We start from the raw sequence: 9537 nt of genomic DNA, 5'->3' as shown, positions 1-9537 counted from the left end.
GGTGACAGTTGCTTTATCGAGGGCCAATTGATTGAAGAACTGATAGAACTCCTCAAATGGAACAGGCAACAGATCAATTCCAACGAGGTCATGCTCCGGTTTAACTCTCGCATACAAAGTACTCCTCCCCCCAGAGTCTCTGCAGATTTTCAAGTACCAATCATGCAATCTTCGCATCATCGTTGATAGAGATCTTTCATCTTTGACGAGAGGCTTCCCGTACTCGTATCTTTGTATCTGCACGTCCATGGGGTCATAATGTACTTCGTCGGGCAGGTAATCTGCAGGATTGCTATAACCGGGCACCATCCTCGGATCATTATCGACGTTGTGGCTAGGCACCTTGAGCGGGGGGCACGATTGCTTCGCTTGTTCGCCGAGCTGGGCAATTTGTTTCCCAGCTCGTCGTTGTTTCAGCCTTTGATCACTGACAGTACTTCCCGACCGCTCCGCTTCGGCAAATTCCTTTCCAATAATGCGGTCATAGTTTTCTTTCGGCGAATCAGACTTTGGTGTTTTTGTCAGGGCAGCCAGAGTGCGCTTCACTTTCACCCGATCTACCTTCTCCTCCGGAGGTGGATGTTTCTTTGCTTTCACCCCTTCAAAGAATTTCTTCACTTCTTCTCGCGTGATCTCGGCGTTCTCCTCCTGGGTCCTCTCGTATGGTAACTTCTCTGGAGTCTTCAGAGAAGGACCGAATCTGTATGTCCTCCCGCCTCTGGTTGTACTGCTAGACGCCGACCGAGCAGACGTAGCGGTTGTCTTCTTTACTTGCTTAAGCGGCGGAGGAGAAGGACTACGACGCGCCGGAGCAGCTGGAGCGGCGGCGGGTCTCTTCCGCCCTTGCTGACGAGGCGGAGAAGGAGGAGGCGGGCTGCTCGGGCGCGTCGGCGCAGGCGGAGAAGGAGGCGGAGTGCCGCCGCGCGCCGGAGAAGGAGCCGGCCGAGGGCCCTGATCGTCACTCGCCGGAGGAGGAGGAGGCGGTGGAGGCGGAGTGCCCTGACTCGCCGGAGGAGGAGGAGGAGGCGGTGGCGTCCAGTTCGGAAGGTTGATGAGGTCCTTCCGCCATAGGCATGGAGTCTTCAGAGCAAACCCCAGCCGAGTCTCCCCTTCACCGGTAGGGTGGTCAAGCTGGAGGTCCTCAAATCCCTCCGTTATCTCATCCACCATCACCCTAGCATATCCTTCTGGAATTGGCCGGCAGTGAAAAGTTGCGCCGGGTTCAGTAGGATAAACAGAGCCAACAGCTGCCTTGACCTTCAAATTCATCCATTGCGTCATAAGGTGGCAATTTTGAGACTCCGTGATAGCATCCACGGGATAGCTGGCAGGAGCCGTCAAGGCATGCTCTAGCTGAAGCAGCTCGGTGGAAGCCACGCTGCTTCTGCGCTGAGATGGCGGGGTAGCTTCGGGGGAGGCTTCGGCAGTACGTTTGCTGCGATTTGCTTCTCGTTCCTCTATCGCGTCCACCCTTGCTTGCAGTGCCTGCATTTGGGTCTGCTGCACTTTTTTCCTCCTCTCATGGGATTTGTAACCGCCTGCGTCCGGAAACCCAACCTTCCACGGAACGGAGCCTGGCGTGCCTCGTGTCCGTCCAGGGTGCTCAGGATTCCCGAGGGCCATTGTGAGCTCGTCGTTCTCTCTGTCTGGAAAGAACGTCCCTTCCTGCGCTGCTTCGATATACTGCTTAAGCTTACTGACTGGTATGTCCATTTGATCGTTCGTCCAAATGCACTTCCCTGTTTCAGGGTCCAGGGTTCCGCCAGCCCCGAAGAACCAAGTCCGGCAACGGTCTGGCCAGTTAATTGTCTCTGGTTCGATCCCTTTATGAACCAGATCATTCTCAGTCTTGGACCACTTAGGCCGGGCTACGAGGTAGCCACCTGACCTCGTGCGATGGTGAAACTTCTTCTTCGCAGCATTTTGCTTGTTTGTCGCCGACATCTTCTTACTCTTTTCCGATGTCTTGTGGGCCACAAATGCGGGCCAGTGATCTCTGATATTCTCATATCTGCCCTTGAATTCTGGTGTCTCATTATTTTCGACAAACTTATTCAGCTCTTTCTTCCACCTCCTGAATAGTTCTGCCATCCTCTTCAGAGCAAAAGACTTGATTAATTTCTCTTTAACTGGGTTCTCTGGATTATCCTCAGGCGGTAGGGTGAAATTTGACTTCAGCTCAGTCCAAAGATCATTTTTCTGCATATCATTGACATAAGAGACCTCAGGGTCTTCTGTAGCCGGCTTAAACCATTGCTGGATGCTTATCGGGATCTTGTCCCTAACCAGAACCCCGCACTGAGCAACAAATGCGCTCTTTGTCCGGAGGGGTTCAATAGGTTGGCCGTCGGGCGCGATTGCTATGATCTCAAACTTTTCATCCGAGCTCAACTTTTTCTTCGGGCCTCGTCTCTTTACCGAAGTTGTGCTCGATCCGGAGGGCTAGAAAAAAGAACAAAGACTTAATTAATATGTGTACATACCAAAACAATGAATGCATCAATCAGCTAGTCAGCATAGGCTTAACTAATATATATACCTGGCCGGACTCGGTTCGGTCACCGGAGCCGTCCTCATGTTCTTCTTCTTGCACCGGCATTAGGTCACCGTAGCCAGCTTGTTCACCCTGTCCTTCCAGACCATCGGTTTCGTTGAGAAACAACGAGATGGCATCACTTCCTTCTGCGATTATGTCCCTCAACAACGCTTCTTTTGTTGCTTCGTCTAGGGCGGTGTCCATAGTTTCTACAAATATTTACAACATGGCAATTATTATTCAAACATGATAGATGGATATATTAGTGCCAAACGTAGAACTAGCTACCTAATCATAGTAAGCTATCGGGAGGGGGTATATATCGACAACGACGACACTACATCTATGTCCCTCGACGACCCTCGTTCCCGATAAAAAAAAAGAGGAAGAAGAAGAAAAATAAGAGGAGAAAAAAGAATAGAGGAGAAGATCTCCTCTATTCTTTCTTCTTCTCTTTTTTTCTTCTTCCTCTTCTTTTTTTATCCTCTTCTTCCTCTCATGTTCGATAGGATCGCCGAGGGGTCGGGAGGTTGCGTAGTGTCTCAGGATTCAACAAAACCATGTCTTCATCATTAGGCGAAAGTAACATGTGCATGATGGTACGAAGCTCTTCAAAGTTGTTCTGGAACGGACTCCCAGATAGGATAATCCGCCTTTTGGTACAAAGTTCAGCAAGAGCCTTCCGAATATCGCTATTTGGAAGGCCTTTGCTGAATTCGTACCAAAAAGCGGATTATTCTATCCGGGACTCCATTCCAGAATAACTTTGCAGAACTTCGTACCAACATGCCCTGGTTACTTCCGGCTAATGATGAAGGCATGAATTTCTTCAATACTTTGACACTAGGAAACCTCTCTCGACCCCTCGGCGATCCTCGACCCCTCGAACCCTCGACGACCCTGGAACCCTTGACCCCTAGACGACCCTCTTCTTCCTCTCATGTTCGAGAGGATCACCGAGGGGTCGGGAGGTTGCCTAGTGTCAAAGGATTCAACAAAACCATGTCTTCATCATTAGGCGAAAGTAACATGTGCATGATGGTACGAAGCTCTTCAAAGTTGTTCTGGAACGGAGTCCCAGATAGGATAATTCGCTTTTTGGTACAAAGTTCAGCAAGAGCCTTCCGAATATCGCTATTTGGAAGGCCTTTGCTGAATTCGTACCAAAAAGCAGATTATTCTATCCGGGACTCCATTCCAGAATAACTTTGCAGAACTTCGTACCAACATGCCCTGGTTACTTCCGGCTAATGATGAAGGCATGGATTTCTTCAATACTTTGACACTAGGAAACCTCTCTCTACTTCCGGCTAATAAGAAGAAGAAGAAGAAGAAGAAGAAGAAAAGAAGAAAAAAAAAGAGGAGAAGAAGAAAGGAATAGAGGAGAAGAAGAGAAAAATAGAATATATTCTATTTTTCTCTTCTTCTCCTCTATTCCTTTCTTCTTCTCCTCTTCTTTTTCTTCTTTTTTCTTCTTCTTATTTATTTCTCCTCTTCTTTTCGGTAGAGGAAACCCTAAATAGCTAGCAAGTATCGTGGGTGTGAGATACATGTGGCCTTCGGTGTCGGACACTACATCCACGTCTCACAAGTGACGTGGGGGTCGAAGCTCGCGCCACTTGTGGGATGTGGATGTAGTGTCCGACACCGACGGTACATGTATCTCACACCGACGATACTTTTTATTTAGGGTTTCTCCTCTACCGCTCGGCGACCCTCTCGATGACCCTCGTTCCCGATAAAATAAAGAGGAAGAAGAAGAAGAAAAAAGAAGAGAAGAAAGAATAGAGGAGAAGACTTCCTCTTCTTCCTCTCCTCTTCTTCCCCTTCTTCCTCGCCTCTCTCATGAATGTCTGGCGTTCTCGACCCCCCCCCCACGTGTCGAAGAAAAAAAAGAAGAAAAAAAAAGAGGAGAAGAAGAAAGGAATAGAGGAGAAGAAGAGAAAAATAGAATATATTCTTCTCCTCTTCTTTTTCTTCTTTTTTCTTCTTCTTATTTATTTCTCCTCGTCTTCCTCTCCCCTCTCGGCGACCCTAGACCCCCTCTCGACCCTCGACCCCTAGGCGACCGTCGACCCCTCTCTTTTTTTTCTTCCTCTTCTATTTTATCCTCTTCTTCCTCTACCGCTCGGCGACCCTCGACCCTCGTTCCCAATAAAAAAAGAGGAAGAAGAAGAAAAAAAGAGGAGAAGAAAGAATAGAGGAGATCTTCTCCTCTATTCTTTCTTCTCCTCTTTTTTCTTTTCTTATCCCTCTTCTTTTTTATCCTCTTCCTCCTCTCATGTTCGACGACCCTCGACCCCTCGGCGACCCTAGACCCCCTCTCGACCCCCTCTTCTAAAGAACTATTTTTTCTAAAGAACTATTCTTTGCATATATACATGAACATAGATATATACACAGAGAACATATATATATACATATATATATATATAACAAGCATATATATGAAAAAAATCTATGAACAGAAAAAAATCCTAAATTTTCTAAAAAACTATTTTTTGCATATATACATGAAAAAAAGCATATAACAGAAAAAAAAAGCATATAACAAAAAAAAAGCATATAACAAAAAAAAGCATATAGCTAGGGCGCCGCGGCCGGACCAGAGGAGGACCGCGGAGTCCGGCGGCGGCGACGGCGACGGCGACGATGGGGGCGGGCGGGCGACGGCGACGGCGACGCGGGCGACGGCGACGGCGACGATGGGGGCGGGCGGGCGACGGCGACGGCGACGATGGGGGCGGGCGGTCGACGGCGACGGCGACGGCGGGGCGGCGCGCGGCGCGGGCGACGGCGACGATGGGGGCGGGCGGCGTCGGGGCAGGGCGACGAGGGCGACGGCGACGGGGGCGGGCCGGGGCGGCACGCGGCGCGGGCGACGGCGACGATGGGGGCGGGCGGCGTCGGGGCAGGGACGAGGGCGACGGCGACGGGGGCGGGCCGGGGCGGCGCGCGGCGCGGGCGACGGCGACGATGGGCGCGGGCGACGGCGACGATGGGGGCGGGCGACGTCGGGGCAACTGCAAGATGAGAATGAAAAATTCCAAAGTGTGCCTTATATAGCAGAGGCTTTAGTCTCGGTTCGTGGCAGCAACCGGGACTAAAGGTTGGCATTAGTCCCGGTTGGTGCCACGAATCGAGACCAATGGCCTCTTTTCGGCAGGCCAAAGGGCGGGAAGCGAAGCGCATTGGTCCCGGTTGGTGGCACCAACCGGGACTAAAGGGGGGCAATGGTCACGGTTGGTGCCACGAACCGTGACCAATGCCCCCTTTAGTCCCGGTTGGTGTCACCAACCGGGACCAATGCCCTTGTGCTGCCCGCGCCCATAAGTTTAGTCCCACATCGCTAGTTGAGAGCGCCCGGCACTGGTTTATAAGCTCTGCTGCCTCCTCCCTCTTGAACTCCTCTGAATAGCAGGCCTATGGGCCTAATTTGACACTGCTTTGCCTGTGGGCCTATTGGGCCTTCTGCGGGCCTGAATCCTGGCCCATGTAGGGTTTCTAGTCGTATTCAGGCCGTGGAGGCCCAGTTGATGGCATTTTTTTTTGGTTTTTTTCTTTTTTATTTCTATATTTTTTTGGTTTTTTATTTTTTTATTTCTACTTAAAACTAAATACTTATAGTTTTTTAGTGATTTCTTTTTGCTTTTAGGTCACAAAAATTATAAACTTTCTGTTAGTGCCATTAGTTTTAAATTTTAAATAGTTTAAATTTGAATTTTTAAAAATTTGTGTGAATCACTAGTTTATGAATAACTTTACTATAAAATTAGAATTTTTTTCTTCTTTACTATTTATTTTTTATTTATACTTACAATTAAATACTTATAGTTTGATTTTAGGTCACACAAATTATATTCTTTTTGCTATTGAAGAATATTATAGTTTTATTTTAGTTGATCATAACATAATATTTTAATTGATTGTTTTTATTTTCATAAAAGTTTTGTAGTTCATTCTGTTTGCTATTAATTCATTCTTTGAGCTAAATGACTCTGAAATTGGAAAGCATTTCAAAATGAACTCTGAAAAGGTTGAAAGTTGGCATGGTATCATCATTTCACCCACATAGCATGTTCCAAAAAGTAGAGAGGGTTACGACAAAAACTTGATGCACTTCGTGTACAAAATGGACAATCACTTTCGAAGTATCAAAGTTTCGAACCATAAGACATGAAAGCATTTCAAATGAACTCTGAAAAAGTTGAAAGTTGGGATGGTATCATAATTTCACCCACATAGCATTTGCTTATTGCGGGAGAAAGTCTTCACTTTTTCTTTGCTTGTGTCATTTGCTTATTGCGCCGTAACCATGGATAATCTTCATTGTTTATCAGGATGCTTGGGTCAGCCTTGACATTGAAGGGAGGAATTTCATGAAACTTTTCATAATCTTCAGACATGTCTGTCTTGCCGTCCACTCCCAGGATGTCCCTTTTTCCTGAAAGAACTATGTGGCGCTTTGGCTCATCGTATGATGTATTCGCTTCCTTATCTTTTCTTTTTCTCGGTTTGGTAGACATGTCCTTCACATAGATAACCTGTGCCACATCATTGGCTAGGACGAACGGTTCGTCAGTGTACCCAAGATTTTTCAGATCCACTGTTGTCATTCCGTACTGTGGGTCTACCTGTACCCCGCCGCCTAACAGATTGACCCATTTGCACTTAAACAAAGGGACCTTAAAATCAGGTCCGTAGTCAAGTTCCCATATGTCCACTATGTAACCATAATATGTGTCCTTTCCGCTCTCGGTTGCTGCATCAAAGCGGACACCGCTGTTTTGGTTGGTGCTCTTTTGATCTTGGGCGATCGTGTAAAATGTATTTACATTTATCTCGTATCCTTTGTAAGTCAATACAGTCAAAGATGGTCCCCTGGACAACAAGTACAACTCATCACAAACAGTGTTGTCACCTCTGAGACGTGTTTCCAACCAACTGCTGAAAGTCCTGATGTGTTCACATGTAATCTAGTCGTCGCACTGCTCCGGGTGTTTGGAGCGCAGACTGTTCTTGTGTTCATCGACATACGGGGTCACCAAGGTAGAGTTCTGTAGAACTGTGCAGTGTGCTTGAGACCAAGAATATCCGTCCCTGCATATTATTGAGTCTCTTCCCAGAGTGCCTTTTCCAGTCAGTCTCCCCTCATACCGCGATTTAGGGAGACCTATCTTGTTAAGGCCAGGAATGAAGTCAACACAAAACCCGATAACATCCTCTGTTTGATGGCCCATGGAGATGCTTCCTTCTGGCCTAGCGCGGTTACGGACATATTTCTTTAGGACTCCCATGAACCTCTCAAAGGGGAACATATTGTGTAGAAATACGGGCCCCAGGATGACAATCTCGTCGACTAGATGAACTAGGACGTGCGTCATGATATTGAAGAAGGATGGTGGGAACACCAGCTCGAAACTGACAAGACATTGCGCCACATCACTCCTTAGCCTTGGTACGATTTCTGGATCGATCACCTTCTGAGAGATTGCATTGAGGAATGCACATAGCTTCACAATGGCTAATCGGACGTTTTCCGGTAGAAGCCCCCTCAATGCAACCGGAAGCAGTTGCGTCATAATCACGTGGCAGTCATGAGACTTTAGGTTCTGAAACTTTTTCTCTGGCATATTTATTATTCCCTTTATATTCGACGAGAAGCCAGTCGTGACCTTCATACTGAGCAGGCATTCAAAGAAGATTTCTTTCTCTTCTTTCGTAAGAGCGTAGCTGGCAGGACCTTTATACTGCTTCGGAGGCATGCCGTCTCTTTCGTGCAAACGTTGCAGGTCCTCTCGTGCCTCAGGTGTATCTTTTGTCTTCCCATACACGCCCAAGAAGCCTAGCAGGTTCACGCAAAGGTTCTTCGTCACGTGCATCACGTCGATTGAGGAGCGGACCTCTAGGTCTTTCCAGTAGGGTAGGTCCCAAAATATAGATTTCTTCTTCCACATGGATGCGTGTCCCTCAGCGTCATTCGGAACAGCTAGTCCACCGGGACCCTTTTCAAAGATTACGTAGTGTAAATCATTGACCATAGCAAGCACGTGATCACCGGTGCGCATGGCGGGCTTCTTCCGGTGATCTGCCTCGCCTTTGAAATGCTTGCCTTTCTTTCGACATTGATGGTTGGTCGGAAGAAATCGACGATGGCCTAGGTACACATTCTTCCTGCATTTGTCCAGGTATATACTTTCAGTGTCATCTAAACAGTGCGTGCATGCGTGGTATCCTTTGTTTGTCTGTCCTGAAAGGTTACTGAGAGCGGACCAATCGTTGATGGTCACGAACAGCAATGCCTTAAGGTTAAATTCCTCCTGTCTGTGCTCATCCCACGTACGTACACCGTTTCCATTCCACAGCTGTAAAAGTTCTTCAACTAATGGCCTTAGGTACACATCAATTTCGTTGCCGGGTTGCTTAGGGACTTGGATGAGAACTGGCATCATAATGAACTTCCGCTTCATGCACATCCAAGGAGGAAGGTTATACATACATAGAGTCATGGGCCAGGTGCTGTGATTGCTGCTCTGCTCCCCGAAAAGATTAATGCCATCCGCGCTTAAAGCAAACCATACATTCCTTGGGTCCTTTGCAAACTCATCCCAGTACTTTCTCTCGATTTTTCTCCACTGCGACCCGTCAGCGGGTGCTCTCAACTTCCCATCTTTCTTTCGGTTCTCACTGTGCCATCGCATCAACTTGGCATGCTCTTGGTTTCTGAACAGACGTTTCAACCGTGGTATTATAGGAGCATACCACATCACCTTCGCAGGAACCCTCTTCCTGAGGGGCTCGCCGTCAACATCACCAGGGTCATCTCGTCTGATCTTATACCGCAACGCACCGCATACCGGGCATTTGTTCAGATCCTTGTAGGCACCGCGGTAGAGGATGCAGTCATTAGGGCATGCATGTATCTTCTCCACCTCCAATCCTAGAGGGCATACGACCTTCTTTGCTGCGTATGTACTGTCGGGCAATTCGTTATCGTTTGG

This window comes from Triticum urartu, chromosome 5A (genome assembly GCF_056163025.1).
Source record: "Triticum urartu cultivar PI428250 chromosome 5A, HENAU_Tu73, whole genome shotgun sequence".
Taxonomy (NCBI): domain Eukaryota; kingdom Viridiplantae; phylum Streptophyta; class Magnoliopsida; order Poales; family Poaceae; genus Triticum; species Triticum urartu.
The sequence above is the reverse complement of the archived record's forward strand: the minus strand, read 5'-3'. Positions refer to the sequence as shown.